Source organism: Ceratotherium simum, chromosome 18, assembly GCF_057802395.1.
Source record: "Ceratotherium simum simum isolate JZ-2026a chromosome 18, ASM5780239v1, whole genome shotgun sequence".
Classification (NCBI taxonomy): Eukaryota; Metazoa; Chordata; class Mammalia; order Perissodactyla; family Rhinocerotidae; genus Ceratotherium; species Ceratotherium simum.
This window is the reverse complement of record NC_141917.1, coordinates 5013080-5032346: the sequence shown is the minus strand read 5'-3', so window position 1 is coordinate 5032346 and position 19267 is coordinate 5013080. Positions and strand designations below refer to the sequence as shown.

Sequence of the window (19267 nt, the reverse complement as noted above, 5' to 3'; positions counted from 1 at the left end):
TTAAGTTCTCACTTGCAGAGGGATCATAATTACTAGTATCATTTTTACCACGATATATGTCTCTTTTTCCTTTGAATAAGGGTCAAGTGGGCTCCTGGCTGCAGAGGAGCTTTGGGGAACAGAAAGAATGCTCCCTTTGTGAAGTAAATAAAATGTCAGGCAATCCTGGAGCACAAAGGTGTGGGACCCCCACCTCAGCCCAGTCCCTCCCTCTGGAACCTTTGCACATTGATGGATGGGGGGGCAAAAGTGTGGACACTGGTGAGATGACCAGATCTCCCAGTACCCTCTGCCTGGCAGGAGCAAGGAATTAATTGTGCAAACCCACAGACGGCCAGGGAGACCCACATGAAACAGAGAGAAACTCCTATTCTGAGGGAGTATCGTGATAAGATAAGTGCCCAGGCCTGGGCCCCATCAGCCCTGCTCTATGCCTGGCAACGTTTTGGCTGTGAGGGCCTGGACAAGTTGCTGACCTTCTCTGATCTTCAGTCTGCTTGTATTCAAAATAGGGACCACAGGTCTGCCTCCACAGGGTTGTGACATGACCCAGAAAACGGGAAATATTTAGACAGGTCCTAATATATGACATGTGTGTGAGTTTTCTAGCACTTCATAACAAGCAACCACACACTCAGCAGCATAAACACACACACACATGTGTTATCTCACCTTCTCTGTGTGCCAGCAGTCCAGGCACAGCTTACCTGGGTCCCCTGTCAGGTCTCACAGGCTGCAGTTAAGCTGTCTGTGGCTGCATTCTCATCTGAAGGCTCAACGGGGGAAGACTGCTTCCCAGCTCCACCAGGTGGCTGGCAGAATTCAGTTCTAAGCAGCTGTAGGACTGAGAGCTTCAAATTTCTCTGGGCATTGGCTGGAGCCTGCTCTCTGTTCCTAGAGATGCCCTGCAGTTTCTTGCCATGTGTCCCTGCCCATAGGCAGTTTATGACGTGGCTGTTTGCTTCTTCAAGGCTAGCCAGAGAGTGCAAGCAAATCCACTAACACTACACATGTGATGTAGTTATAGGAGTAACTTCTCATCACCTGAGCCATATTCTGTGGTTAGAAGTAAATCATAGGTCCCACCCACGCTCACAGGGAAAGGATTGCACAAAGGTGTGAGCCCCAGGAAGAGGGGACCATGGGGGCCACCTGGGAGTCTGCACACCACCACATGTGCTCCATAAAGGGTGGTCATGGCTGTTAATATTTGTATTATTATTTCAATGTCTGAGTTGATATTAAACCATTCTTCAAATACCAACTATGTAGTTCTACCCAGTTTCACACATTAGAAGCGTGGCCAGAAAATGGTCAAAGCCTACATGTTGCCAAGACTCAGTTGGCAGGTTCTGTCAGAGGAAGGCTGTATGTGTGTGAGTGTGAATATGGGTTAAGCAAAGTATGCAAGGTATACATTTTCCATAGATTATTCAGTCACAAGATATTCAAACATAGTTCAAATAAAATATATTCTGAAGGTCAAAGTAGGCAACCAGTGTAGGAATTAATGAAAATTATTTACTTAATATTTTATATATGCCTTTTATATATTTATATATAAAATTATTACTTGTGTTTCATGGATATTATATAACAAGAAAACAACCACCAAATGTACTCAGATGCAGGGAGTGAGAAACAGGTTAACTCCATCCCCTGTGTCAGCATTGAGAAAGGGGTCTGCTGACCTAGGTGAAGTGGACGTGGCCAGAGGACCTTTCTCTAAACCAGCGAACGTTTGCATCCATCAGAGCTGTGGGGATGCACAGCTGCCTGAAGGAAAGGGTCGTTCAGGTTTCCAGGGCTGTGGCAACAGGGGGACAGGCTGTGGTTTCTCTGCTGCTGACTTGTCCCTGTGGATGTCAGATTTTCCTCATGCACGGACATCCTCACGCAGCTCCTTCCCCAACACCAGAGAAGCCTCCTCTAGGGCAGCAGGAATGCACGCCACCATTTCAAGATCTGGCCCCAGCAAACCAGCGTACCACAGGATCTGAGGATGCATAAGTGTTTCCACACGTTACAAAACAACATTGCTTTAATTTTGAAGTGTCATCTGGTACTCTGTGAGGGGAGACCGGACAAAGTTGATCCTAAAGCAGGACTTGGTGGTAAATAAAAGCCAAGGGGTGGGCGGGTCGGGAGGACCCAGTCCTGCAGTCCTGATGCTGGCTCCACCTCTCACTAGCTGCCTGGCCTGAAGCTGGCCACTTACCTGAGCTTTAGTTTACTTGCCTGAAAAAAAGCCAATCATGCCCACCTAACAGGATGTTTATGATCAGCAATGACCACAGGATGCTAGGGGATATATGTGCTTGTATAAATAAGATTTCATAAATGTATATATATAGGGATATAGATATGTAAATGTATGGGGATATACAAATGTGTACATCCATTTATCCGAAGAGTTTTATATATGTGCATGTATGGGGATATGTGATATGCATAAATGGGGAATATAATATGTGTATATAATACACGGGAATGGATGTCGGTGTGAAAACAGATATAAATGCATGTGCATAAGTGGGATTTATATATTTGTGTATACAAGGAAATATGTCTGTGAACGTACAGGGATATATGTCTCTGTACACATAGAAACATAGTTACATATATATATGGGGATAAGCATATGTGTACATATGGTGATATCTGCCCATGTATAGAAGCTACAGATGATATAGATATCAATATAGATATAGACATATGTATGTGTATATACAGGAGTTTGTGTCTGCCTATGCACAGATTTATAGGTATGTGCATAATGGGATGTATGTATGCCTTTATATGAGGATATGTGTAGGTGTATAAATGGGGATAAATGTCTGTGTATATACAGAAATATATGCCTGTGTGTGTATAGAGATATAGGCATGTGCATACATGAGATCTATGTATGTGTTTACATGGAGTATGTCTATGTGCATATATCTGTATATGGATGGGAATATACATCTGTGATATATGCATATATGGGAGGTATGCAGGTATTCCCGTGAAGCACATATGTTAAGCTCATTCAAGCATCCCATAATGGTTATTATTACTGTTGCTGAACTTGGACCTGCCCTCTAGGAAATGGTACTGTGTTAGAGAAGTGAATGACAATGCTAAATTCATATTTTAGGTGGCTCAGGGTCAGCTATGTGGCTGTGTCTGGACTTGAAAATAAGACAACAGACAGGTGGAACAAATTAGTTGGCTGTTGAAGTCGGTAACGAAATATGGAACTAAAGCAGTGGATGTATAAATGGAGGGGAGGACACACATTGGGAATCCAGTGAGATCAATAAGCCTTGGTGAGTGTTTGATGCAGGCGTGGGGGAGGGAGGGAGGAGGAGGTCACGCTTGGCTTCCAGGTCCCTGGGGGAGAGGACAGTCTAGATGGCCAAGGATTGCGACATCCTCAGAGACACAGAGTCCTTGCGGAGAGGGGCAGGCAGGTCTAGAACAGGTTCAGGTGCCTGCACTGTGCATTAAGAAGTAGTGTGCATGAACCCAGAGCTCGTGAAGGTTTGTGATGGAGAGGCCTTGGTGTTCTTTGTGGAGAGGCTGGCCTCCTGGTGGTTATGGCACAGGCCGCAGAGTCCAGGAATGTGGCTTGGAATCCTTCATCCTCCACATACTGCCTGTAGGAACTTTGTGTGTTATTAACCTTTCTCTTCTCCAGGTTCTTAATCTGTAAAGTGATGAAAATACCACGATTGTTATGAAGGCTGATTCGTGAGTTGACCCAGCTAAGGCGTATAGAGCAAGGGCTGGGCAAGGATGTGTTCAATTACGTTTAATGACAGCCAACATTTATGTAATGCTTGTTCACACCATTCTGGCAAAATCAGCTCTCAAGTGTACCTATTATGTTCACTTGTGAGAGTTAAAGGCACAAGCATGAAGAATTTGCAGTAGAAGATGGAAATCAGAAGGATAGCAAAAGGACAAGGAAGAAACCAGGGATGACTCCAACATTTGGAGAGGAGTGAGAATAAGAAACTTGCAATGAGAAAGTGAGGCAGAATAGTGAAGGGTCCTGGGGACCCTGCATAAGAGGTGGCTGGAGAGGGAGTGCCATCAGAGGGGCTGGCCTCTGTCACGAGGGACCCCCTCTCAGTCTCAGATGTCCTTTGACGAAGCGTTCCTCAGACTGTAGTATGCATGCAAATCACCAGGGCATCTTATAAAAATGCGGATTCTGATTCAGTTAGTCTGGGCTGTGGCCTGAGATTCTTGCTGCATCTTTTAACAAGCTCCCAGGAGATGCTGATGCTGCTGGTCTGCAGACCTCATGTTGAGTCGCAAGGGTCTAATTGTGGTGGCTGCTTGTTGTTTTGCTATGTTTTCCCGTAATAAAGACTAGGCCACCCAATGCTCAGGTGGTGTATCTTATTTCTGTGTAAGCTGCTCATCTTTCTCCACCAGGAGGTAGGATCCCCAAAGGACTGACCTTACTGGTCTTTGTCCCAGCTCAGGACCTAAAACTAAGGAGCTCCCTCTTGGGCATATTGCCCTCTGTGGAGCAGTCAGAGAGTCCCAGAGAACTAAGGTATACAGAACCGACCACATTAAGCATGCTCTTAAAAACTATTTTAGATGGAGCTAACGCTGGGCTTTGGTGGCTAACCGCAGAGCCTGGAATTCTTGCTCTCAGGAAATGTAAACAGAATTCAAAAATCCTGAGGGCTTTGGAGGTGGAAAAGTCAAGTAAGTGCATTGTGCCTTTTCATTCTGTTCTCAAGATCTCTACATTGTGCCCTAGCTACACGGCAAGGTACTTGATTCCTGGCAGGAAATAAACTATGAATGTAAACGCATAAAGGTAAATTTATAGACAGCTTCTGTGGCACTTAAAATTAGCAGTTGAAAATTGCATCGGCATTCTAATTCCGCCATGTGGTCAATCGATCCATCTCTTCTTGGATTAATTTGCTGTCGTATGCACTTTGGGCTATTGCTTTCAGGACAGGTGTGTGTCAATTTGTCCACTGTCCCTTGTAAGGAGACTTAAGCTTTAGATGTCTGGTGCATCCTGTATCACAGGTTGGAGGCTAGGAGTAGGCTCCGTGATGTGGAATGGGAGTCAAGAGGTCTTATTGTCCCCGGGGCTCTAGAGAAGGACCAAGTCAGACTCTGATGTCCATCTTTATGAAGCCCTCTGAGAGAAGAGCAGTGGGTCCAGGACATCTTCTGATCCCCCATTTTGCCAGAACTATAATTGATCATGTCCTAAGGAAAAGAAAACTAGATCCTACTTATTCTGGATTTGTCGGCCCTCCATATCTGCTAAAGGACTTGAGCATCCACAGTTTGGTATCCTCGGGGGATGGGGGTCGTGGAATCCATCACCCCTGGATACCTAAGGACGACTGCAGTTGAAGTCCACGGAAATCCTCATACTACAGATTTAAACTTGGATTCCAGTGATATAAATATGAAGAGTAATCCCAGTAGTACAGCTTTAAAATCAGATTCCAGTTGTATAAAGAATACTACGTTTTATAGCAAAATCTTCTCGAGAATTCTCAGTTCTGCATTGGGATAATCATTGACTGTTCCTCCTTTGACTTTTTACATCTGTGTGTCTTACTGAAAACCATGTATAATTTGTCGTATCTCTAGCAACTGGAGAAATGAAGAGAAGGACTTTGATTCCAGGGAGAGCCCTGAATAAAAAAATAAAATGACAATAAGAACTGAATTCAGGGTGTTGGCAGGGTTTTGATCATGCATTATGTCATTCACACTCCCCAGAACCAAAGTCAAAATTGGGCCAACATTGATTTGTAAAGGGGCGCAGAGGAAGTGTGGTAGAGACCACCCAGATGACAGCCCCTCATCCAAATGCTCTAAACTTGGGCAGTGGTGAGGAACCATCTCTGCTGCTGTCTCTATCTCTCTAGTGGCCTGGGATCTGCCTACTACATCTGATTTCCAGGGTCATGGATGGGAGCCTACCTTGAAAGATGAAGAAATCACATAAATGTTACTGTATTGTAGTCAAGATTTAAAATCAAGTCACCTTTCTGTCCTTCCTCCTGGTTCCCATCTCCTCTCCACTGTAAGACCTCTGCCTCCATTCCCATCACCTCCATTTACTGCTCAGTCCAGAGCTGACTTTTAACTCCATCATGGCACTGAAATGGCTCCCAGTCACTGGTGACTCCTAATTGTTATCCTGATGGTGACCTTTCACCCTTATCTTGCTGGCTCTTTGCTGCAGTTCACACTACCCACCACTCCCTGCTTCTTGAAGTTCTCTGCTCCTTTCACTTCTCGGACACTACACTTTCCGCTTTTCTTTTCTTTTTTTTTTTTTTTGTGAGGAAGGTCGGCCCTGAGCTAACATCCATGCCAATCCTCCTCTTTTTGCTGAGGAACACTGGCCCAGGGCTAACATCTGTGCCCGTCTTCCTCCACTTTATATGGGACGCCGCCACAGCATGGCCTGACAAGCGGTGCCTCGGTGCACGCCCGGGATCCGAACCTGGGCCTCCAGCAGCTGAGCACGCACACTTAACCGCTACGCCATGGGGCCGGCCCCTTTCCGCTTTTCTTTTTGTCTACAGACCATTTTATCTTGGTTTCCCTTTGAGCCCCTCTTCTTTTTGTGAATTTGAATGTTGGTATTCCCAGGTTCTGCCTTCTCTGCTCTGCTCACTCAACAAGCTCACTCTGGGTAATCCCACCTGCTTTTCAAGGCTTATAGCTAAAACTCATGTGCCAATGTCTCTAAATCTGTACCTGTAGCTCAGACCTCTCTGTGCTTCACATTCACTTATCCAGTTGGTTGATGGCTCACTCCACTCGAATAAAGTGCAGCCTTCTCAAATTTGACATGTCTACTACTGAGCTCATCTTCTATCTCAAGCCGGGTTATCCTTCTGAATTCTCTGTGACTCTCCACCAGCCAGTCAATCCAGTTAGCAATCTATGGTGTGTCCAGAACCCATTATTTCACCTTACTCTGTATCCATTCAATAAGCAAGTTCTGCCAATTTTGCCTTTCATATTACGTCTTCCCCTCTGCCATCCCTAACTCTTCTGTAGGTTGGCCTACTGCTAAGCCTCATCACTCGGGCTCTGCTCTCACTCATATGCGCTGTCCCGTACAACTACGTTCTGCACTGAGGTCAGCAGCCTGGCAGATCCAACGAGACCAAACACTGAGCTTGTCACCCTATAAATTATGACTCTGTCTGCTAAGGTGAAGCCCAACTCTTGAACCTAGTCAGGGACCATATTTCCATCTTCAGGTTCCATCATCAGCCATTACTGCCCTCAATACTTTTCTCGTATATGCTATTCACCTTGCTGCCAACTTCAGGGTCATATTTAAAATATTTTACAGCTGGCTATGTCAGGAAACTGACTAATCAGGTAGGCTCTGGCCACAGGCTGGTGCAAAGTCATGGAGGCAACGTCTTGGGCCAGATGTTAACCTTCATGCTGCACACGGGGAAGAACAGGCCTGGGAAGGGGCTAGGGTAATGGGATGCACTAGGGCTCGGAGCAGAGGATATTTACCACCTGTACTTGAGTATTTCAAGATCCTAACATTTGGTGTAGCTGTACTTGCACGTACTAGCTGAACCCAACCCCTTCTCCCGCCTTCTCACGTTGCTTCTCCTAAGCTCAGACGACTCCTATAAGTCTTTGCATTTCACCCCAGCTACACTATCTCCCTTGATCTCAGCTTACTTGTTGCTTTCTCACAGGAGCTTCCCACTGCCTCTCCTCACCACCAAAGCAAAGTGTCAATCAGAAGACTTAGAAGAGGGAGGGACAGGAGAAGGAAAGGAGAAGTTCAAGAAGAGGTGACCGCAGCTTGATGGGTAGCCCTGCTCCGTGTAGTAGGTTGATAAACGTGGCTTCGATCTTCCATGAAGAAGAAGGTGAATGAAAACCTTCCACCATTTGGTGAAGTAGGAACATGCAGCTACATTAATAGGAGTTGAATGAGAAGTGAGGTTGATCTTGACAAGCTGGCAAGAACCTCTCCCTATTTTACATATCTCTTCCTTGTTTCTTGTTAGTGTTTCTCAGAGCACTTGTTCTTTCCTTTGTTGTCTTTATTATAATTTGAAATGCAATTTAATTTTTATTTGTCTCTCCCACTACACTACAAGTTTGATGAGGGCAGGACATAGAGAATCATCCATCATGGTACGTACACTTAGTATGTGAGCATAATTTACAAAACTATCAAGCGTTAATTGTATTTCAAGAATAAAAGCATAGTGCTTGAGGAGTTTGGGATGTTGGAAACCTCACAGGCAGTGAGTATGATTGAAAACATGCAAGCAGGCCCCACATGGCCCAAGACTTGTGACTTGTCCAGGCTTTGCAGCACGCTGCATGTGTGACCTTGAAATAATCTCCTTAAAACTTCCAGATCTCCAAATACAGTAAAAATGCCTTCCTTCCCTCCCACCTCACAGGATTAATATGGATATCAAATGGATATATAAAAGTGGATATATAGGACTATATACGTGATTTGTAAAATGTAAAGTGATACCTAAATTTAAGACATCGTCATTCAAATATATTGACGAATAGTGTTGGGCTTTTAATAGGAATAAGTTGTTGAGTGTTTCATTAACTACAATTTGAAGACTATGGCTTTAGGATTAAAGAGAGCTTAACTCAATCGAGAGAAATATTTGATCTCTCTCTTTCTTTCTTCCTTCCTTCTTTCCTTCCTTCCTCCCTCCCTCCCTCCCTTCCTTCCTCTCTCTCTCTTTCTTCCTTCTTCCTTCTTCCCTCCTTCCCTCTTCTCATCCCCCTCCCTCTTCTCTTTCTCCTTCTCTTCTTCCTCCTTCTTCTTCCTATCAGGTTGCTTTAAGATCCTCACAATAAAATATCTTAAAATGTCCTCATGTAGACAGGGCATGAATTAGGAATAAAAAGCATCATATTGTGGGCCGAGTCCACTTTTCCTCCAGATTCCACCTTTAGCCACATCTCCAGACCTCCCACTGCACACACACCTCTGAGATCTGGAAGGGACACAGATAGATGAAGAAGGAGGCCTCTGATCTGCACACACTAGGGAACCACACCATGTGGTACAAGAGCAAAGAAGGCCAGAATGAAGCAGAGGAAGGAAACTGTTGGGCACCATCTTCTCACCAAAGTGGGTCCCTGGATTAACAGAGAAGAGAGAATGTAAGAGGAGGATCTGCACTGCTCTGTGCTTGGTTAACCGGAGGATGAAGTTGGTTCCTGGGCGGTTCTGGTAGACGATTGGTACACTGAAGCCATTGCACACAAATTTAAGAGTGAAATCCAGTATTTCAGGCTCTCTCTGGGTGATAACATAATCTATGTTTATAGATAAAAGATTACATGGTGTATGTACATGTACATGTCATAGTATATATTTATATATTAAATGTAATACATATATAATATATGATATATATAAAGTATGTGTGATGGTTAATTTTATGTCAGCTTGGCTGGGCCATGGTGCTCAGATGTTTAATCAAACATTATTCTGGATGTTTCTGTGAAGGTGTTTTTTTGGCTGAAATTAACACTTAAGTTGGTGGGCTTTGAGTAAAGCAGATTACCCTCCCTAATGTGAGTGGGGCCTTGTCTGATCAGTTGAAGACCTGAGTAGAACAAAAGACTGATCTCCTCTGATCAAGAGGGAATTCTCCAGCAGATGGCCCTCAGACATCATCTGCAACATTGGCTCTTCCTCGTCCTACAGCAGATGGCCTTTGGACTAGAACTGGAACTTTGGCTCTCCGGACTCCAGCCTGCCATCCCACCCTGCACATTTTTGCCTTGGCAGCCTCCATAATCACTTGGGTCAACTCTTTGAAATACATCTCTTTCTCTATGTACGTACATCCTATTCGTTCTGTTTCCCTGGAGAACTCTGACTAATGCAGTACGACAGTGTTTGCCAGAGTGAAGGGAGACATACAATGCTGTAGAACACAGATAAGGAAGCACATCTTTCTGCCCTGGACACGGCTTTGTGGAGACGCCTCTAATGATGAGGGTGAGTGGACTAGACAGCAGGGGAATGAGGACAGGAGCATTCCAGCAGAGAGAAAATCACAACCTCTTCATTCCCTCATCCACTCCTTCTTACTCTATTATTGGTTGGGGCTCAATAACGTGTTGTCTCCCTCACCACAGGGGACCAGATTTCACCTGCCAACTGGTAAAAGAGGGAGCAAATGCACAGCATATTCACTGACTCAGGTATACTAACTGACTAGCTTTTCTGGTTTCCAACCGTTATCCTCCCAACCCTTCTCTGCACAAACCCCTTCCCCTGGGTGAAAGAGGGTCTGTGAAGAGGGGAGACATTGGTGAGACCCTGGTGAGTTTCCAAGCTGAGTCCCAAAGGGACCAAACCCCCCCTCAGGAAGTTGATGGCATCGCCCCCCAGAAGACTCTTAAAGATGTTCCTTCAGTCTCTGCCTCAGCTCAGAGCTGAGCCTGTCTCCAAAGGTCAGCAGCAAAGTGACAGTCTCCCTGACCCTTGAGAAATCACGGAGGAAGGGCCTGGGGAGGGTCACCTGTCTGTCGCCTTGAGGGGAGGCCCGGCCTCGTGAGTCTGCCACCTGCACACCCCATGCGCCTGCCGTGAGGATATTGGCAGAAAGCAAGTGGGTATATGTTTCTAACACAGTTACAAATAAATTTAAAACATCTCATCAGCCCTCTGTTGTGTGTCCTAATCTGTAAAATTAAGAACCTTTATTCCTGGATGATCACAGGATTTCTTGCATGGCAGAGACCTAGTGTTCTCTGGTTGATCCTCATGATTTTTCTGGAGAGAGACTTAAAGGCTGACCAGGTGAGGGCTCGGTGGCCCTCAGCTCTGACTTAGATCATGAAGGGGAGGTCTCCTGGAGAAAGCTCCAGCTCCAGCCTCAGTCTCTTAGTGGTGCCAGAACAACTGACCACAACCAGGCGGCTTAAAACAACAGGAATTTATTGCTTCACAGCTCTAGACGCTGGAAGTCCAAAGTCAAGGCGTGGGCAGGGCCATGCTCTCTCTGAAGACTCTAGGGGAGGGTCCTTCCTTTCCTTTCTCTTAGCTTCTAGTATTTGTTGGCAATCCTGGTGTTCCTTGGCTTGTGGACACATCACTGCAGTCTCTGCCTCGGTCACTACACAGTGTTGTCCCTGTGGGTGTCTGTGTCTCCTCTCCTCTCATAAAGATACCAGTCATTGGATTAGTGGACCCAATGCAGTATGACCTCATCCTAACTTGATTCCACCTGCAAAGAACCTATTTCCAAATAAATAGGTTCTCATTCACAGCTATTGGTGCTTTGAACTCCAACGTGTCTTTTTAGGGGACACAATCCAACCTACGTCATCTCAGCCGACACAAGGATAAGGAATGAGGACTTGTCAGTCTGTCTCACCTCCTTTCTCCTTCACAGCAAAGTGCTTTGTGCATCCTAAGCTGCATTTCACATTACAAGTTTACAAATAACTCTACCAACCCCATCTGAAATGTTTGAACTGAAAAATTATTTGAAAATCATTTATACAAAACCTCCTTTGTAGAAACTAGAATAAAGAATCATTTTCCTCTGCCATGTTTCCTCACATCATGATGAAGATGAAAATGAAAATGCGGTTTATTTCAAATAAAGTAAATCAAACCAAGCATGACCTAAACACATCACAAATGTTAAACAGCGACCTAATTATGCATTAGACTCCTGTGGTTGTTCAATTTTCTCAAATAATATTTACAATGCTCCAATAGGTTAGAAATGATCCTTTTCTCATTGGAATAGTTAATTATTAAAAACAAAACAACTTTAGCTCCCAAAGAAGAAATCTATCTAAACAGAGGAAGAGGAAATTTGAATCCACAAAGGACGATACAGGATCTCATGTCAAAAACGAGTTTGAGGGCCGGCCCCGTGGCTTAGCGGTTAGGTGCGTGCGCTCTGCTACTGGCGGCCCGGGTTCGGATCCCGGGCATGCACCGACACACCGCTTCTCCGGCCATGTTGAGGCTGTGTCCCACATACAGCAACTAGAAGGATGTGCAACTGTGACATACAACTATCTAGTGGGGCTTTGGGGGAAAAAAAAGGAGGAGGATTGGCAATAGATGTTAGCTCAGAGCCGGTCTTCCTCAGCAAAAAGAGGAGGATTGGCATGGATGATAGCTCAGCGCTGATCTTTCTCAAAAAAAAATGAGTTTGAAAAATCAGAGATCAGTGCTGTGGTTCAGGGTCTTCACTGAAGACTCTGCGACTTCATTTTAGTTCAACTGCATTGAGTGTTTGCAAGTGGAGTTTCCTTGAAATGCAAAGACTTCAGACCCCTGGCCAACAGTGGCCAGCAGGAATAACCATCAGCTATTAGTAATAATTGGTGTTAGTGTAGCAGATTTTCTCCAAGGATTCTAAAGCAATACGCATGGCTGACTCATCAACCAATAGGAGGCTGATGATCTTACGACAGCTGACCTCTGCGAGAGACAAGAACAAATTCAGTGAACTGTCTTTTTGTGTCAGCCCATGGTGCTGGGTGACCGCCTGCAGTGTTCTTGTGACGGTGTGAGACGTGTGTGGTGGCCAGATTGGCAAATCGTTTGCTGTATATTCCTATTTCACCAACTGTCCTCAGAGCAATAGTTTGACATCACTGCCAACATTCTAATTCAGACCTCATCTTGTTATTTTGCCTTGGCATATTACATCAATTCAGAGTAGAGCCTTTTTACACGTCTCTGGAAAATTAAAGTTATTTTACAAAGACAGGAAGAAAAGAAAAATGTAAATAATATGCTTTGATAAGTGAAACAGACAAAGTGATATGGTTTGACATTCTTTAAAATTGATATTAATAAAAATAGATAAATCTCTTAAGGGGCTATTATGGAATTTACATCTTAAAAAACCTACAGAAAAAATTGGAAGAGACAGTGTATTCTAACCATCTTCCTATGTTTTCCTGGGCATTAAAAAAAGTATTTATACATGTTTTATTTGAGTTGTTTTAGGGGATCTGGTCATCTCTAAAAGCAGTTTCCTAGCATTCAACATTATATAGGATCATCTAATATTTTTTATGAGGACCATATTTATCTTTTAAAACTGTGGAGATGAGCTATTGACAAAGTAGTTCTGAAAAATAAACCTAATCGTAAGAAAAAGTACATATTATACAAGTTTAATCCATTGGAATTTTGGCATGTTCAGTGAGTCAGAAAAAGGGACAAATTGTGAGAAAATTGAAGTGCTGCAATATTAATACAGAATTTTGCTATAAAAATTCTTTTATCAAATGTTGAATTTTTAAATACAGTTAGAATCAGACTTTTGGGAATTAGTGAGATAGCATATAACGTTTTTTCAAAGCCTGTGAGTGCGTGTTGGTGGGTGTGACAGCCCCTCTTAGAAATAACAGGAGAATGGGGCAGGTGGTCTGCAGCCCTGTTACCACAGGTTTTGCCTACAGCACAGACAGCAGTCTCCTAATAATGCTGTTCTCCACTTCTCTTTCTCTTTTGCCTGTGTTATAGCACGGTTTTGAATTAAAATAAATTGATACTGCTCTTGGATGGATTAAGCTTATTATTTCTAATATGTCATTCCTTCCATCATTTTTGTTTCTTGATAATGACACATCAAATACCCAGTGGAATCTCCTCCACATTTTATTTCTATGTAAAAATAGTCAACAACGTATTCCAAGTCTCCCTAATCTGGCATCAGATCAACATTACTTCATTTCTTACTCAAAACTCTTTACTTCAAAAATATTTAAAATGATGCAAACCCCACAAAGTTCATTGAGTGTTTTATGCTTTCCTGTGAAACGAACCCATGTAATTCCTCACCACCTCTAGAGGCGGTTACCCTAAAGATGAAAAACAGGTTGAGACCATCTCTTTATAGAGTGGATGAGCTGGAATTTGAGACCTGGCTGTCTGCACAAGAGCCCATGCCCTAGGCTGCTTCTCACAACCTGTTTACTGCATAGATACGTATAGCAGCATCTCATACATATTGAACAGTTTCCCAAGTCTCATAAAAGTTGCATGCAGCAGATTCATTGTGTAATACATTATTGACATGTTTCCATTGATCACAGAAGGATGACAGTCAAACGCAGGCTTTATCACATCACTGTCATGAATTTATTCACCAGATGCCTCAGGCCCAGCATACTCCGTAAATGCACAGAGTAAACTCTTCATTAGACGGAGAATGACTCAAGAATTATCTTAATATGGGATCCCAAAGTAAATTGTAGATGAGAAACCACTGTTCCACTAACACTATTAAAAACCAATGGCTTCCTGAATTAGCCCTCAAGTCTTTTCCGATTGCAAAAGCCAGCCTAAAGTTCCTGAGAAAGGCATTTCACAATCTTCTTCTTTCCAACAGTTTTTGTGTTGTGTGACATTTGAAAGTTCCAGGACCTTTCTGGGTCTTAGTTTCTTGTGAATTAAAGCAGATCTATGTGTCACACGATTGTTCTGAGGGTAAATCAGAGAAGGTATGTGAAACGATTTGTATAATGTGAAGTGTAAGATCATTGTAATCTTGCCTCCATTTTTATTTCACTCTGTTAAAATTGTCCACCTATGCTCATAGGTTTAGTTACCTTTAGACACTGAGAAAGGTAAATTGAAAAGCTCAGCATTTCTTCTACTTTCCTTAAGTTACATGAAAAATTCTCATGCCTCCCTTCAGTTCTGGCACCTGTGTTGAGAGTTGGCTGTGTATATGGGTTTCTAAGTGATTCACAAATGTGCACTGACAGATGTTTGGACAACCACCATGTCCTCCACCAAAACCCCTGTCAACGTGTCTTTCAGAAAATGGGAGGTTAAGGAACAAGCCCAACGAAGCAGATATCTGCTGACTTGTTACCCTCACTCCAAGAAGAACCTTCCTTCCGGATGTGTCTTGTAGGGCTGTGAACGACCAGGAATTGATAACTCAATCTATCTCCATATTAAATAGAAACTTTCTAATTAAACTCCCTTTCATCACCAAACAACCCCTGTTCCATAAGAAGCACTCAAGATCCAAGAGAATGAGGAAGAGTAAGTATATAAACGCCCTTTGACCTCAACTCAGAGAGTGGGTCCCTCCATTGTCTCAGCCAGGACCTGGCCACTTTCTAGGGACACCTGGCATCCTGGACAGGAAGCACTTGCTGTGCATGTGTACAGGTGTCCTGGACCAGGTGTCCCCTCATCCTGGCAGAAGGCTAGTTTTTAGATCAGCCCCTCCTTCATGGCAGAGTATATCAGAATCTCCACATGTGCTCCCTCCTCTGAGATTTGCAGCCATTCTTCTGGGGCAGAGGCTTCATTCTGTGGTGGTGACCTAGGTGTGGATGGAGATATTGAGCATGATTAAATAGTTAAATTATAGAGTAGAATAGATCAGACTCAAGCACAAATAGTAAATGTAGGTTGGATTTGTGATCCTTTTGTTGGTGGCACATGTGAAAATTAATAAACAGAAACCTCATTAAATTGGAGCCTGGAGGCCAAAAGGAGAGCTCTCGTGCCCTACTTTGATAGCAGAGCCCAACAGGAAGAAGAAAGATGGCCTCTTCTTGACCGGCAGGAAGCTCGGCCAATGAGAGACTGCCACAATTCAGCCAATGACAAGCCACTACACCTCGGAATTCTTTGTTTATAACAGCAGTCCCATCTTCTTCTTCCCCTCTATAGAAGAGTTTCTCCTCCCTTGCTGCTGAGGGGCTTGCACATGACACACTGTGGTTGCAGGCCCTGAATTGCAATTCTCTGCTGATATCAAATAAAACCATTTTTGCTGGAGAAATAACTGGCTGTCTATTTGTTTAAGGTCAACAAACATAGGCATAATGTGTGAGTACACATGTGAGAATGTGCTGGTTGTGCTCTATCTGGGTATTTCTTGCAGTGAGTGTCCCAAGGTGGAAAACATCGTGTGTAAAGAGAGAGATGAATGATGAGAGGACAGTACATGGGTGAGAGGTTTCGAGCCCACTAAGTTTTTAGTGTCAATGCCTTAGCACTCTACACTCTCCATTCCCAACTTGAAGATGCACAATGGTATCTTTCTTAACATTTTGGAAATCAGGATGCATCTTACAATTGATTTGTGCATTTAGTGTAGTTCTTTTCTGTTTGCACTCTGGAAAGCTATTCTTAAGTCGATAAAATGTTTCGGAAACACTGCCTTCTGAAAATCAACAGAATCGAGTGTGTGCTCGTACGCATCGAGCACCAGGAGATAAAATGAATCCCAACATGATATAAATCCTACTTATCAAGCAGGGAGAAAGGAAGTGTCCCGATCCAGGGATCCAATCCACGTCAACTTCAGAGGAGAATGCAGGTCTCCATCAGTCCCTCTCCATCGATAGGAGATGCAGGGAGCTGTGAAAGCACTCTTCCAGAAGATCGGGATTCTGAAAATTCAGCTCTCCTCATGCCTCTGTGTCTCAAACAGGTTACTCACAGTCCATTTCAATTCCATTTCAGCACATTCCTTTCTAAGTGACGCCAGAACTCATTTAGGTGACGAGTTTCCTATGGTTGGAAACGCACTTTATTTACTTTATAGTTAATGACACAATGGATGACTTGGTGTGTATCAGTTGTTTTCTTGTTTTGTTTTATTTTAAACGATTTCATTAGAACCAGTCTTCAGACAGGGGGCTGCTGGATGAAGTTCAAAGACTTTTATTCATGTTGCCAAGCTAGCTTTGAAAATGATATGCTAATTACAAATACTAGCAGGGTATGATTATACCAGCCTCACAATCAACTCAGCAGCATTATTTATTCAATTAATTTGAGAAACATAAAATATTACAACATCACTTTCTTCTACATTTCTTTGATTGTTCGTTGGCTTCAGCATATTTTATATGTGTTGCCTTACTAATTGTATCAGTGAGAGTTTTTACTTTTGAGGCACTAGGAGTATAGAATTGAGCAGAACAGAAAATTTTTACCGTCTGGGTCCTCTGGGAAGCAGACGTCAAGATGGACTTAGCATACGTGGAGTGAACACCTGTGAGGGATGAAGGGGAGAGGGAGCAGGGGGAGACTGAGAACCTTCAACCACTGTGAGGTCCACACCTGTGAGAAGAGAGAGGGAAGAGGGAGGCCCGGGCAGGGGGAGCCTCAGCTCGCAGGCAGACCTGAGGAGGGTTCAGCCAGCCCAGTGGGCAGTCCCAGAGCAAAGACTGACCTGATGGATATGTAGGAGAGCCATGTGCTGTCAAGACAGGAACGTCCCACTCCAGCTCTCCTCCCTGGCCCGTCAGCACATGAGAGCAGCCTGAGGGAGGGGACCCCAGCCTGAACGGGGCACTGGCAGCTAACTGTCCTACAGCAGTGCCCTCTGGACAGGAGAGGGGAGAGACACAGCTCCCAAGCACCCACTCCTCGCGGAGACTACACTTGACTCAGAGGGAAGGAAAGTAAGCAAATAGGCAAGGCACACTATGTTCCAGATGATAAATGCTGTGGAGAAAGTAAAGCAGAGAAGAAGGATGTGTATTGTGGCAGAGAGGGTTACAATTTTTACGTTACGTTAACTTTTATATTACATTATTACAGAAAACAAGTGATATTTGAGCAGACATCTGAGGGAGGTGAGAGAGGGAGCCACGTAGAGATCCAGGGAGAGCTCCCAGGCAAAGGGAACAGCAGGTGCAAAGGCCCTGTGGCAGAGAACCTCCTGGCACATTTGAGGAACAAGGAGGTGGCCAGCATAGCTAAGTGAAGTGAGGCATAGGGGAGGGAGAAGGGGATGAGGTCTGAGGAGTAGGGATGCCAGCAAGGCTCTTACTCTGGTCAAGATGGAAGCCACAGGAGGGTTTGACTGGAACCACAACATGTCCCAGGGCATGGCTCTGACAGCCTATGGAGGAGAGACTGCACAGGACCCCACATAAAGTCAAGAGACCCACAACCATCCAGGAGAGCAATGTTGACGCGACCAGTGCAGTAGCAGGTGGGAAGGTGAGCAGTCAGGTTCTGGATGTTCCTTGAGGGAAAGGCCGATAGGATTTACTTACATGCTGAATGTGGGTTGTGAGAGGATAAGAAAAGTCAAGTCTGACTCCTAGCGTTGGACTGAGAATTTTGTTTTAAGGGCTGTTTGTCTTTTTATTTAATTGAGGTAAAATTCATTTAACATAAACTTAATCATTCTAAGCATACATTTCAGTGGGATTTAGTATATTCACAACACCGTGTAACAATATCGCTATCTAGTTCCCCCAAATTTTCATCACCCCAAAAGAAAACTAGTGCCCATTAGGCGGTCACTGCCCATCCCCTATTCCCTCCAGCCCCTGGAAACCACCAACCTCCATTCTGTTTCAGTGAATTTATCCATTCTGGATATTTCGTATAAATAGATGCATATAATATGTGGTCTTTGGTGTCTGGCTTCTTTCACTCAGCATGTTTTCAAGGTTCATCCATGTTATAGCCTGAGTCAGTACCTCGTTCCTTTTTATGGCTGGATAATTTTCTATTATATGAATGTACCACATTTTGTTAATCCACTCATCAGTTGATGGACACGGGGTTATTGTGATGAGAGCAGCTATGAACATTGATGTAAAAATACGTGTTTGAATATCTGTTTTCCATTCTTCTAGGTATACACCTGCTGAAAAATGTTTTAAACGGAGCTGTCATGACTGAGATGGCCTAGGCTGTGGGAAGAGTCAATCTGAGAGGAAAGAGCCCTGTTTTGAACAATGTGAAGTTTGAAATGCCCCTTAGACATCCAAGTGGAGGTGTCGAATGGACTGTTGTAGCTAGGAGCCTGGAGTCAAGAGAGGCGTTGAGGTTGGATATGTAGGGCGTGGCACATGGGTGAGGGTGTCCTCAGACTGTGGAGGTTATTTAAGGGCTGAGACTTATGGGGTCACTAGGGGTTGCACAGGTAGAGGCATCTACAGCTGTGTTCTGGGGTGCCCCGATGGTCAGGGAAGCAGAGGAGTGGGGTGTTGGCATGAGGGGACACTGATACAAGGAGGGTATTTTTTAAATGGTAGAAACATATGTGTTTGTTGCTGGGGAAGATTCGGGAGGAGAGGGAAACTGAGGATGCAGGGGAGGGGGAAGGGGGGAGGTTTGCTGAGGCTCACTCTTGAGTAAGCAAGAGGGGTGGGGTCCACTGATTACTTCTCCAATCTTATTACTTGACATTTTCCAACCCACAAGCCAACCTGATCTACCTGTAGTTTCCTTCTACATCATCTCACTTAGCTAAAAATAAAGATA

At 44.1% G+C, this 19267-nt stretch overlaps 1 long non-coding RNA gene across 2 annotated transcripts in view; it reads left to right on the top strand.

Annotated features, from left to right (window-relative positions):
* The window catches only part of LOC147914573 (uncharacterized), a 51718-nt gene that overhangs the window by 24144 nt on the left and 8307 nt on the right, over positions 1-19267 (top strand). For both annotated transcript variants that reach the window (XR_015555074.1, XR_015555073.1), the window contains exon 2: positions 18637-18829. This is a non-coding gene — a long non-coding RNA (uncharacterized LOC147914573). The remainder of the gene's footprint in view (positions 1-18636; positions 18830-19267) is intronic.